We start from the raw sequence: 12,554 nt of genomic DNA, 5'->3' as shown, positions 1-12,554 counted from the left end.
CACCGGGGTGCCACTTGCAGTCACCTTCCTCTAAAGCCCTGCCTACCCAGGATACACAAAACCCTGTCTGGGATGGTGCTAGCACCGCCCCTGACAGGAAACCCTTTGTCCAAGCTCCCCTCGCTGGAAGGACTCCCAGCTGCAGGGGGTCAGACTTGTGTCTGTGGTGGCAGCATCCATTTTGTGATGCTGAGGCTCGAGTTAACTTTAACCGGGGTTCACAGTTACATACATGTCGTGTCCCTCTAGAAGGGTTAGTATTCCAATTCGTATGACACCTTACTCGACATGTTTTGATAAAGCAATACCAGAGTTAGCATATAACCGCGAGGATTATAATGCACTTAAGAGTATATGGTATGCGTTATCATGGAACAGCTATTAGGACTTGGTTCCGCAAGCTCAAAACGGGCTCAGCTCATGCCAGAGCACCATCTCACATGATTCCAAGCACTCTGCCTTCAGGATTGTCAAGGCCTGCCATAGTAGTGACTGATAGGAATCTATGTGTCCATTTTAGGGTTAGATATAGGTATACTATATCTAAAGCAAAGGGTGATTACACCACCTTGCCCCAGCTGTCGTGCAGCCAGTTTGTGTCAGATTTAGATGGCCAGCCAGGGGTGGCATAATACATGCTGCAGCCCCTGGTAGGCCCTGGGTACACCTATGCCCTGAGTTACAGGGTCTGATAAGGTGGCCCAGTACCAATTAGATATGTACCTAAGGTACATGGAATCCATTTTAGAGAGAGAGCAGTAGGCCTGGGGCCCTGAATAGCAGGGTCCCAGGTCAACTAAGTCGGAAAACCAGCAAAACACCAGGCAAAAAGTTGGGGGCAACCATAGTCAGGTATCTACAGGTGGTCAGTCCTACCGGCGGCCGATAATCCAATAACCCGGCCTCCGCTCTTCCGTGGCTCCAGGGGGTGTAGGCCGCAGCCTCGCGTGGAGAACTCCCCCTTCCAGCGTTACCTAGCACTCCGATTCTCAGCGGGAGCCTCCGCTGACCCAGGAGAGCAGCACCGTACCCAGTGATCCCAGCCGGCGGGTTGATGGGCCGCTGCCATTCAGCGTTGTTGGGGTCTGGAATGTAGGCCAAAGCCACGGACTTGCGTAATGTGCAGCCCCAGGTCCGGCACCTCCGCCGCCCCGCTACCGCTGCAGCCGGTCCAGACCCCTGAGAAGTGCCGCAGGGCCGGGCAGGAACGTCCAGGGCCGGGGGGCAGGACCCGCAGCTCCGCTACACCCTCCGGGGCCACTCCCCGTGGCTGTCAGTGTGGTCGGGGCCCGGAGCTTAGGCCAAAGCCGCGGCCTCGCGTGATGTCCGGCCCCGGGGTTGGCGCCGTTATCGCCCCGCCTCCGGTGTAGGCGGCCCAGACCCCTGAGATGTGCTGCGGGGCCGGGCGTGGACGTCCGGGACCGGTGGGCAGGATCGGCTGCTCCGCAGTGCTCACCCGGGCAGACGTCCGATCCCGGGAAGGGTCCGCCTCTTCTTCGGGTTGTGCACTAGGCCTCTCCTGCTCCCAGCAATGGCGCCGGGTCCGAGACCGGGCAAGCGCCCGTAAAGGCGGCAGCGGTCCTGCAGCGGCTACTCTGTGGCTCCACTCCGCAGCTCCGCGAAGTACAGCGTCCCGGTGGAAGGATCAGCGTATTCACAGCAGGTTAAGGGCCCAGGGCCGGCGGAGCTCACATCGAGTGCGACCACTCAGCCCGCCATCTTGGCCACGCCCCGAGTAGTGTTTTTTAAATCTTTTATACATGTTTGTAATATTTTTATGTGGTTTGTATATGATATTTATGTTGTGATTCGTGTACTCAGTCTGTCCATTTTTTACTTGTTTCAGCCCTGAAGAAGTTCCAATCTGGAACGAAACACGTTGGCTGAGGCCTTTTAAGAATTTTTGAAACATAATAAAAAGGACTAATTGTGAGAAGGTGGCCTGATATGCAGTGCTCACTATTCTAGTGAACACTATGTATCAGTCCAGCAACCCTTATTGATGATTGGTTGTAAGTCAACCTTATAGACCAGCTATCCTAGTAGCGTGGATACGAGCAGTCTAAGGCTAAAGACTCGAGAGGGCGTGTTAAGCCAGCTGTTATACCACATATACCCCTTGAATACCAAGTGAAAGGACACCACACAAGTGTTATGAAAATAAACAGTTATTTATTAAGAATCACAACAGCCCTGTACTCTTTATGAGGACAGGGTACTAAGCATAAACCAAAACTCTTACAAAAATACTTAAGTTAGCACAGTATATACAAATGCCCGAGGGGCACGGAAAACCATATACTTGAAAAGTGGAATGCGAAATTACTAGCAGGTAAGTACAGTACTAATAGCCTTTGGAATCGCTAGGACTTGACTATAGAATCGTTAGATTACTTCTAGGAGACCCAGGGGACTCGGGTGCAGTGTGTGCACTCTCACGCGAGATGCGGGACAAAGTCTATGGTAGCTAGGAATTGCAAAGTTAGTGTTCTCGGGCGAACCCGACCTGGTAGGGAGAAAACGAAAGTAGATTCTGACCCTTGGATAGTGAGGCTATGCTGGGGCACCGAAATGCCGAAGTTACCTAGCCCAGGGGCTGCAGCTGCATAGGACTCAAAAGACGTCGGGAATCCTCGTTGACGGACCAGGAGCCTGGAAGAAAGAAGTTGCTGGCAGGCGACCAGTGAAGAAAGTTCGGTGGATCCAAGCCTGGATCGATGGAAGATGACACCTGAAAGCAGAGGGGACCAAGTTCGAGACTACTAGCCAGTAGTCAGTGGGCACCAGGAGGGCACCGGATGGTAGCCACCTCGACAAGGCGTGTGGGTGACGCTGGGCTCGGAGATCTCACGGACCAGGAGGCGTTGTTGGCGACCAGGAAGGAGGATCGAGCTGTCCCACGAAGATAGAAGCTGTCGGCGTCGCTGGACCCAGGATTGGGCAACAAAGCCTTGGCAAATTCAAGCCCACGCGGTGGACCTAAAATGGCGTCTGGAGTGGACCAGGAGGGTCCGGGGTGCCTCTCTTCAAGAAGGAAGCAAGGGCCAGCCTGGAGCAACCAGACCAGCAGCAGTGATGTCGTCGGGCGTCGTTCAGAAGGCCACAAGCCAGCCGGCTAGTAGCCAAACAACGCGGTGCACAGCAAACAGCAGAAGGGCCCCACGCAGATCGTGGAGATGCAGGGAGGCTGATCTTGGGTGCTGGAGCTGCGCAGGGTCGGGGCTTCTCGGACCCCAAAGCACTCACCCGTGGAGGACACGGTGGGCTTGCAGTAAATATGTCGTGCAGTCTTGGCGATCGTCGGTCCCTCGAGGTCTCGTCGCACTCACGGTTCTCAGCTTTGCTGTAGAGGTGAGTAGAGGTCAGAGGTGCCAGGGAAGCCGGGTCTCGTCGAGCTGGGTCGTCGGATTCGTGATGAAGGACTTGCAGCAGACCGCAGTGTTCTTTAGGATGGTGCCTGCGGATGCAGGGTGACTACTCCTTAGCCACAAGGGAGAATCTTGATGAAGAAATCTTGAAGTCCTTTCGCAGAAAGTCGTGTCTTGATTCCAAAGATGATCTAATTTGAACAGGGGGCCCGCTCCCATCTTTATACTAAAAAAGGGGGCTGACCCGGTGACTAGGTCCTGCCTATGGGTGGGACTAGGAGGGGGGTGGTTACACCCCTCTGCCATGCCGGACTTCCCCAGGCCAGGGGCTGGTGTGCCCCTGGAACTGGTTCTGACCGGCCTATGCGTAGTGAGCACCGGGGTGCCACTCAGCAGTCACCTTTCTGAAAAGCCCTGCCTACCCAGGATACACAAAACCATGTCTGGGACGGTGCTAGCACCGCCCCGGACAGGAAACCCTTTGTCCAGGCCTCCCTCGCTAGAAGGACTCCCAGCAGCAGGAGGTCAGACTCGTGTCTGTGGTGGCAGCATCCATTTTGTGGAGCTGAGGCTTCAGTTAACTTTAACCGGGGTTCACAGTTACATACATGTCGTGTCCCTCTAGAAGGGTGGAATGCTAACCCCGTCGCCAGAATTGGCGAGGGGTTAGTATTCCAATTCGTATGACACCTTACTCGACATGTTTTGATAAAGCAATACCAAAGTTAGCATTTAACCGCGAGGATTATAATGCACTTAAGAGTATATGGTATGCGATATCATGGAACAGCTATTAGGACTTGGTTCCGCAAGCTGCAGACGGGCTCAGCTCATGCCAGAGCACCATCTCACACGATTCCAAGCACTCTGCCTTCAGGATTGTCAAGGCCTGCCATAGGAGTGACTGATAGGAATCTGTGTGTCCATTTTAGGGTTAGGTATAGGTATACTACACCTACAGCAAAGAGTGATTACACGACTTTGCCCCAGCTGTCATGCAGCCAGTTGTGTCAAATTTAGGAGGCCAGCCAGGGGTGGCATAATACATGCTGCAGCCCCTGGCAGCCCTGGGTACACCTATGCCCTGAGTTACAGGGTCTGATAAGGTGGCCCAGTACCAATTGGTAAATGCACCTAGGGTACATGTCGTAATTTAGAAAGAGAACAGCCAGGCTGTGGGTCTGATTGGCAGGCCCACAGCCAGAGAAAGTCGTAAACCAGTGAAACAAAAGCAAAAAATCTGGGTGATCATAGGATTGCAGACCCTACTCTCCTACACTAATTTTTTTTAATTGAAGCGCTTTGGACTGATTTATAGTGCACCGTCTCTTTTCCGAAAATGTCCAAGTACTGACCTGACAAATGGGGACAGGGAAAATACTGATAGTCCACCAGCACGAACAAGGGGGCAAAAAGCGAAGAGTAAACTTAAACATATTACAAATGAGTTACCAACAAGCAAGCAGACAGGTACATGTAGCAGGAAACAACAGAGGGAAGCACATAATAATATAGGGCAAAGTGGTGATAAGGGCACAGGTCAGTCAAATGACACTGTCATTAAAATCTCTGAGGCAAGTACAGAGTTGGGGAATGTAGGTTTCTGGGTGAGACTGAAGACCTTGCTTTCCACCCTATTAGGACCCATTAGCTCTAAGATCTCAAACATTGAAAAAAGGCTGGGCGCTATAGATGTGCAAATAGCAAAAATCATTAGCACAGAGATTAGTAACAATGGAATTAAAGCCAAAAACAATAACACTAATCTAAAAGCAGTTGCCCATAACAAAAGCCCTGCACCGACCCCGTGCACGAGTAAAATAATAGGAAGCACGCAACCAGCAACGAAACAGTCATTAAAACCTAGCTTATTAAAGGTGGTCAACTCAGGAGGAGTATCTCCAGTTACAGGCAACAGCAAAGCGATACCCGCTAATCAAGTAGATAGGGGTACGAAGAACTGTCCAGTAGACAAGGAAGAACAGACCATAGCATCTGAAAGAGACACGTTAGTGATAGATTCCTTACCTTAGAATATCCCCAGGCGTCAGACTGGATCCGGAAATATTTGCGTAGCAATACCCCTGCGCGTCGGTAGGCGTCGTCTGCGGCTCCGCGTTCGGCGTCGTTAGCGCTGGAATGATGTTGTCGGACTACTTAGACGCCGCCCATGCGCGCTGACGTCAGTTCTTCTTTTTTCCGTGCCAGCTAGCGCAGATCCGGAGAAGCTCTACCCCTAGTCATTTTTTGACTGAACTTTTGATCTTTTTGATCATTCTTTTTCTTCGAGTCTTCAACTCTATCTGTGCCGGTAGGGATGCCCGGGTTCAAACCCTGCTCGAAGTGCGACCAACTAATGTCGGTCACGGACCCCCATCGCCGGTGCCTGAAGTGCCTAGGCCTCGATCACGACGACCGCACCTGCTCCGACTGCCGGGCCCTGACGTCGAAGGCTAGGCGGGAGCGGTCCCGCAAGCGGCTCGAGCTCCGGCAGTCGGCCCGCGCCACTCCAGGTCCCGGTCCCGGTCCCACGGGAGGTCGAGGGCCAGGTCGCGGGGTCGGAGTCATCGCAGCTCCTGGAGTGGACACCGGTCGTAAGGCTCCAAGTCCTCAGGTAAGAGGCATGAGAGGTCGGAGAGACGTCATTGTTCCTCCGACCCACCCCGAAGCTCGCACGATGCGGCCGGGGGCTCGGGCGACACCGCCCACGCGGCTCTGCGGGAGTCGCAAGCGTCGCCGCCTGCCCCACACCTTCGGGTCCCTGGGCACGGCGCGACGCCGGAGGAGATCGAGCGGTACCTCATGGCCATGAGGTCCCTCCCTCCTCAGTCGGGTTCCGCGGCGCCTTCGGGCCCAACGGTCCTGACTGGAGGCCCTGGCGGGTCGGGTGCTTCGGCCCGACGCCGTCAGGTGCTTCGGCCCCGACGCCGCCGACGACTTCGGTCCCGGCGCCGCAGGACCTCACTGGATCCGCTTCCGGATCTGGGTCGTCGCCAGTCGACCTCACGACCTCACCGGCGCCGGCCCCATGGGTGTCGCCCCCGGCGCCCGCTGTGGACGCCGTCCCCAATGTTCCCTACGGTCTGACTCTGGCGCCAGAACGGCGCCTCTGGGCGCCGCTTCCGACGGCCTTTGGAGAATTTTATCTCCACGAGGAGGCCCCGTCTACTAATCCTGTTTTACAGGAAACGGGTGACGAGGAGGATTGGGAGGGGTCTGAGGACCCTCTGGCACTGGAGTGCCAGTCTCAACAGGACTGGACATATGAGCTTGGGGAGGCCAGTGGTATTGACACATCGCCAGACACTGGATTTGTCTCCCCTCCGACTGTGGCTTCGGAGGAGGGGTCTAGATATAGTGTAGTGTTGACGAAGGCAGCCAAGGCCTTACACCTTGAGCTCCCCGTCGCGGCCATGAGGACTAACCTCCTCACTGAGGTCCTCAAAACGCAGTCAAGCTCCAGCGAGCCTCTGCTGCCGTTCAATGAGGCCTTGTGTGACGTTCTTGTGGGCACTTGGTCCAAGCCCGCCACAGGCCCGCCTGTGGATAGGAACGTGGCCAGACGCTACCGCTCGGCCCCGGGCGACCCATGCTTTTTGTCCACCCACCCCACCCCCGAGAGCCTGTTCATCCAGGCCTCCAATTCCCAGACCGCATTCCCGTCGGCCCCGCCCGACCGGGAATCCAAGAGATACAAACAATTCGGGAAGAGGGTGTTCTCGTCTGTAAGCTTAGGGCTGCGGTCTGTTCATACCGCCTGTCTCTTGGGCCGCTACACCCACACTCTGTGGGACGCGGTTGCGGACGTGCTGCCACAATGTCCGGAGGAGGTCTGGGCAAAACTCGCCCAAACCCTTGCGGAGGGCCGAGATGCGGCGCGTTATTCCATCCGGTGTGGGCTGGATACAACGGATTCACTGGGCAGGGCAATGACAACGACGGTGGCGGTTCAACGCCACGCCTGGTTGAGGTCCGCCAACTTCTCGGCCGATGTCCAGGCCACACTTCTGGACATGCCGTTCGATGGCCGTCGCCTCTTCGGCGACAAGGCAGACCATGCGCTGGAACGTTTTAAGTACTCCAGGGCTACGGCCAAGTCCTTGGGCCTCTCGGCCCCACGCCAGCAAACGGGTGCCTTTCGCTCCTTTCGTGGCCACGGAAGGGGCGCCCCCACACGTGCTGCCAGCCACGCGCCGCAGATTGTTCAACAGCGCGGTGGCGGCCGTGGAAACGCTGTGGCAGCAGTTGGGGACAACGGCGAGGCCAGTCCACACCTCCCTCCACAGCACCCGCCTCAAAACCTTCCTAGTCCGAGTTTTCAGGCCCATGTGACGCCTGTGGGAGGCAGGGTTCGCCATCACCTCTCCCACTGCCGCACTATCACGTCGGACAGGTGGGTGCTGCAGATCGTCCGAAGGGGCTACTCCCTCCCCTTCGAGGCGACCCCTCCATCCATGCCACCGCATGTCGGGGGATCACTTGCAACTTCTGCAAGAGGAAGTTACGGCCCTCTTGGCCAAGGGGGCCATCGAGCGCGTTCCTGGGCCAGAAGTAGGGTGTGGATGTTACTCCCACTACTTTCTGGTACCCAAGAAGGGCAAAGGGGGCCTACGCCCTATCTTGGACCTGCGGAACGTCAACGGCTTCCTCCGGAAGGAGAAGTTCAAGATGCTGACTTTGGACCCGGAAGACTGGCTCGTAGCGTTGGACTTGCAGGATGCTTATTTCCACATCCCCGTCCTGCCGACCCACCGGCGTTACCTGCGGTTCACTGTAGGCCACGAGCACTTTCAGTTTACCGTGCTCCCCGTCGGCCTTACCAACGCCCCGCGGGTGTTCACGGAGGTGATGGCGGTGGTCGCAGCTCATCTGCGCAGGTTAGGGGTGTCAGTCTTCCCCTACCTAGACGACTGGTTGTTGAAGGCGGGCTCGCCCCACAGTCGTCAGCCACCTCCAGACTACGACCGACGACCTGCATTTGCTGGGGTTCTCCATCAATGTGCCGAAGTCGCACCTGTGTCCCTCTCAGAAGCTCCTCTTCATCGGTGCGGTTCTCGACTCGGCGCAGTTTCGGGTTTACCCTCCCGAACAGCGGGTTCGGTATATAGAGGCTCTGATTACCATCTTTCAGCCATTATCCCGAGTCTCGGTCAGGTTGACGCTGCGGCTTCTGGGGCTGCGGCTTCTGGGGCTGATGGCCTCCTGCATCCTTCTGGTGCATCACGCCAGGTGGAGGATGCGGGCTCTGCAGTGGGACCTGAAGTTTCAGTGGGCCCAGCATCAGGGCAACCTGTCCGATCATGTCTTGATCTCGGAGGGCACTGGGAGACAACTGCAGTGGTGGCTCACGGACCGCGACTGGGTCAGTGGCAGATCCCTCTCCGTACCCCACCCGGATCAGTGGTTGTGACGGACGCGTCCCTCCAGGGCTGGGGAGGCCACATGGGAGAGGCGGAGATCAGGGGCCTCTGGTCTCCGGTGGAGTCCCAGCTCCATATCAACCTTTTGGAGCTGCGGGCGATTTGTCTAGCACTGAAGGCATTCATCCCCTCTGTCCGGGGGAGTGTAGTGCAGGTGTTCACGGACAACACCACCGCCATGTGGTACTGCAACAAACAGGGCGGGTGGGGTCGTGGACCCTATGCCAGGAGGCTCTGCACCTCTGGCAGGGGCTGGAACATCAGGGCGTGACCCTGATGGTTCAACACCTGGCAGGCTCTCTGAATGCCAGGACGGACAAACTCAGCCTTCGGTGCATGATGGATCACGAATGGTGTCTGAACTCGGACGTGGCGCAAGGCCTCTTTCAGCAGTGGGGAGAGCCTTGGTTAGATCATTTCGCCACAGAAGAAAACGCGCAATGTCATCAGTTCTGCGCGTTGGAATTTCCAAGGTGGCACTCGCTCGGAGACACTTTTCGTCGCGAGTGGAGTTGCGGTCTATTGTACGCCTTTCTGCCTATACTACTTCTGCCCAGGGTGCTGAAGAAGATCAGGCGCGACCGGGCCCAGGTTATCCTTGAGGCTCCGGACTGGGCACGAAGATACTGGTATCCCGAGCTACTCAGCATGTCAGTCGATCCCCCGATTCATCTACCTCTTCGGGAGGACCTTCTGTCGCAGCAGCAGGGGACGGTCCTGCACCCGCACCTGTCCAGTCTCCACCTACAAGCTTGGAGATTGAGCGGCGGCAGTTGAGGCCATTTGACTTGCCTCCCGAAGTCTGTGATATCGTTCTGGCAGCCAGGCGTCCCTCCACAAAGTCGGTATACGCCTACAGGTGGAACAGATTTGTGGCATGGTGCACAGCAAAGGCTGTGGATCCTCCCTTTGCACCCCTTTCTGAAGTTTTACTCATCCTTCTTTCTTTTCATTTGCCCAGCAGGGCTCTACTCTGGGCACTCTTAAGGGGTACCTTTCTGCTCTTTCCGCCTTCTTACGGCTACCTGTTCAGCCTTCCTTATTCAAGTCCCCCATTGTAAATAGATTTCTGAAGGGCATCACACACATGTTCCCTCCTGTTCCCTTCGTGATGCCCCAGTGGGACTTGAATCTTGTGCTCACTTATCTAATGTGTGCTCCCCTTGAGCCGCTCCATAACTGTCCTCTCCGTCTTCTTACCCTGAAGACTGCTTTCCTGGTTGCCATCACCTCTGCCAGGAGAGTGAGTGAGCTCCAGGCTTTTTCTTCTACCCCACCTTTCCTCTCTGTTCATCCGGACAAGGTGGTGTTACGTACACGACCTTCCTTTCTGCCCAAGGTTGTCACGGCCTTCCACATCGGGCAGTCCATTGCCTTGCCCACCTTCTTTCCGCCTCCGCAGCCCTCGAAGGAGGAAGAGAGGCTCCACCGTCTGGACCAAAAAAGTGTGCTCTCTGATTACCTAGATCGCACACGCCAGTTCCGGGTGGATGACCAACTCTTTGTTGGTTACGTGGGCGCGAAGAAGGGAAAGGCGGTACACAAGAGGACCATTTTGCGGTGGATCATCTTGTGTATTCAGGCATGTTACTCCATGGCCAAAAAGAAGCACCCTGCTGGATTGCGGGCTCATTCCTCTCGAGCCACGGCAACAACAACTGCCTTGGGCCGAGGAGTCCCCTTACAGGACATTTGTCAGGCAGCTACATGGGCCTCGCTGCACACGTTCGCAAGACACTACTGCCTGGACAGTCAAGTCCGGAGGGATGGATTCTTCGTCTGTTCTGTCCTCCAGGACTTTCTGGTGTGATTATTGGTTCGCAGACCCACCACCGGGGTTGGTATTGCTGGGGTATCTATTCTAAGGTAAGGAATCTATCACTAACGTGTCTCTTTCAGATGCACAAGTTACTACTTGTGTAACGATATATCTGTAAGAGACATTAGTTAGTGATAGATTCCTTACCGACCCACCCATCCTCCCCGTTCTGCGAACCGTTATCTAGGGTTAAGGTCATCCCCTTTCAGGGCCCTAGTTTCATGGAACCAGTGTTGGTTCTATCATGGCTCTGCGTATCTGGCGCGGAAAAGCTGTGTATCAGAACTGACGTCAGCGCGCATGGTCGGCGTCTAAGTACTCCGACGACGTCATTCCGGCGCTAACGACGCCGACGACGGACGCGGAGCCTCAGACGACGCCTACCGACGCGCAGGGGGATTGCTACCGAAAAATTTCCGGATCCAGTCTGACGCCTGGGGATATTCTAAGGTAAGGAATCTATCACTAACTAATGTCTCTTACAGATATATCTTTACACAAGTAGTAACTTGTGCAACTAGTGCAAGACAGGTCCCGGCCCGCATTAATTTACCCCCGGAATGCGGGGCCTATGTTGCGGTTTTAGTTAGTGTCCCTAAATTAAGAAAGGATCAAATGGAAATTTCCGCGAGTCAAAAAAATAGAATCCTCCATTGGCTGTCTGCAAATTGTAATTTTCCAATGGAAGAAGCTAATTAACTCATCCTAACGCAAAGGGTGGGATGGGTGGGCCCACTTAGGAAAAAATTTGAGGGGGACTGCATAATTATAAATTTCAGATCTCCATACTGGGCCCAGAATATGTTGGCTAACGCCCCACTCCCATCACCCTGGGAGTATAATACGACTCTTCTCCCTTTGGGCTACTTTTACTGGCACCTAATGGATCCTAATCTTAACTCTAGGAATACTCCCCTATCATGTAATCGGGTAATGCATCCAATGTTTCCTAGGCCCCGCCCATGCTTTACTATTCCCACTTATAATCGGTTCCAGGCCTTTGACTCACTTGAAGAGAACGATTGACAGAGGATAAAGTTAGAGCGTCAACAGACTAACCTTTCTATAAGGTCAAGAGGGGAACATTTAGAGGACACAGAAAATATACCACCGATCCTTTGCACCCAAGTGGCCCCTTTTTGCGCACCGCTAAACCTAACCACACTATGTTTGCAGAAAATTAGCGATGAGGAGGAATTACGTAGAACAACTAGAATTATCCATACAATGGCAGGAATAAATATCCCTACTGCGGTAAAAGAACAGGAAACAGTATATCAAAACCCAATAGGAGTAAATATAGCCGCTAGTATAGACCCTGATGATGATATGGTAACACCACGGACAGAGATTATTGCCATAACCAAAGGAGTAGCAGGAGGTTATTCACTAGTTAGTTGGAACTTAGCGGGCATAAAGGGGAAGTTAAATACTCCGTTTTGGAAGGAGTTTATTACTGCAGGGTATGATATTATCTGCCTGTAAGAAACGTCGTGTCAGGAACCGATCCATGTAGAAGGATATTCCTCACACTGCTTAAATGCTATTAGTTCTTCAGCTGGAAGAGCAAAGGGCGGCCTACTACTGTTGATTTCCAATAAATTAACTATTTTTAAAACCAGAGGTTACTCGGTAGTGGAATCCCATAGCCAGGTGTTGCGGTTGGAAAGTAATAGAGGCACAGATTTAATTCTAGTTAATTTCTACAATAATAATTTTGATGCCTCCAGGGAAAAAAATGTGTTACCTCTAGAGAAGGAAATTGAAAGAGTTCTGGCAGTACCTAGTAGGCTTGTTACCACCTTATGGGCAGGAGACTTTAATATGCAACCATGCCCATTGGCATTGGGGAACCCATGTGGATTCAGGAAGGAGATAGATAATTATGGTGGGTAAGGTACAGACCATCTACACTTCCCCCATTGTAACTATGGTTCGTTACTAAAC

This window comes from Lissotriton vulgaris, chromosome 5 (assembly GCF_964263255.1).
Source record: "Lissotriton vulgaris chromosome 5, aLisVul1.2, whole genome shotgun sequence".
Classification (NCBI taxonomy): domain Eukaryota; kingdom Metazoa; phylum Chordata; class Amphibia; order Caudata; family Salamandridae; genus Lissotriton; species Lissotriton vulgaris.
The sequence above is the reverse complement of the archived record's forward strand: the minus strand, read 5'-3'. Positions refer to the sequence as shown.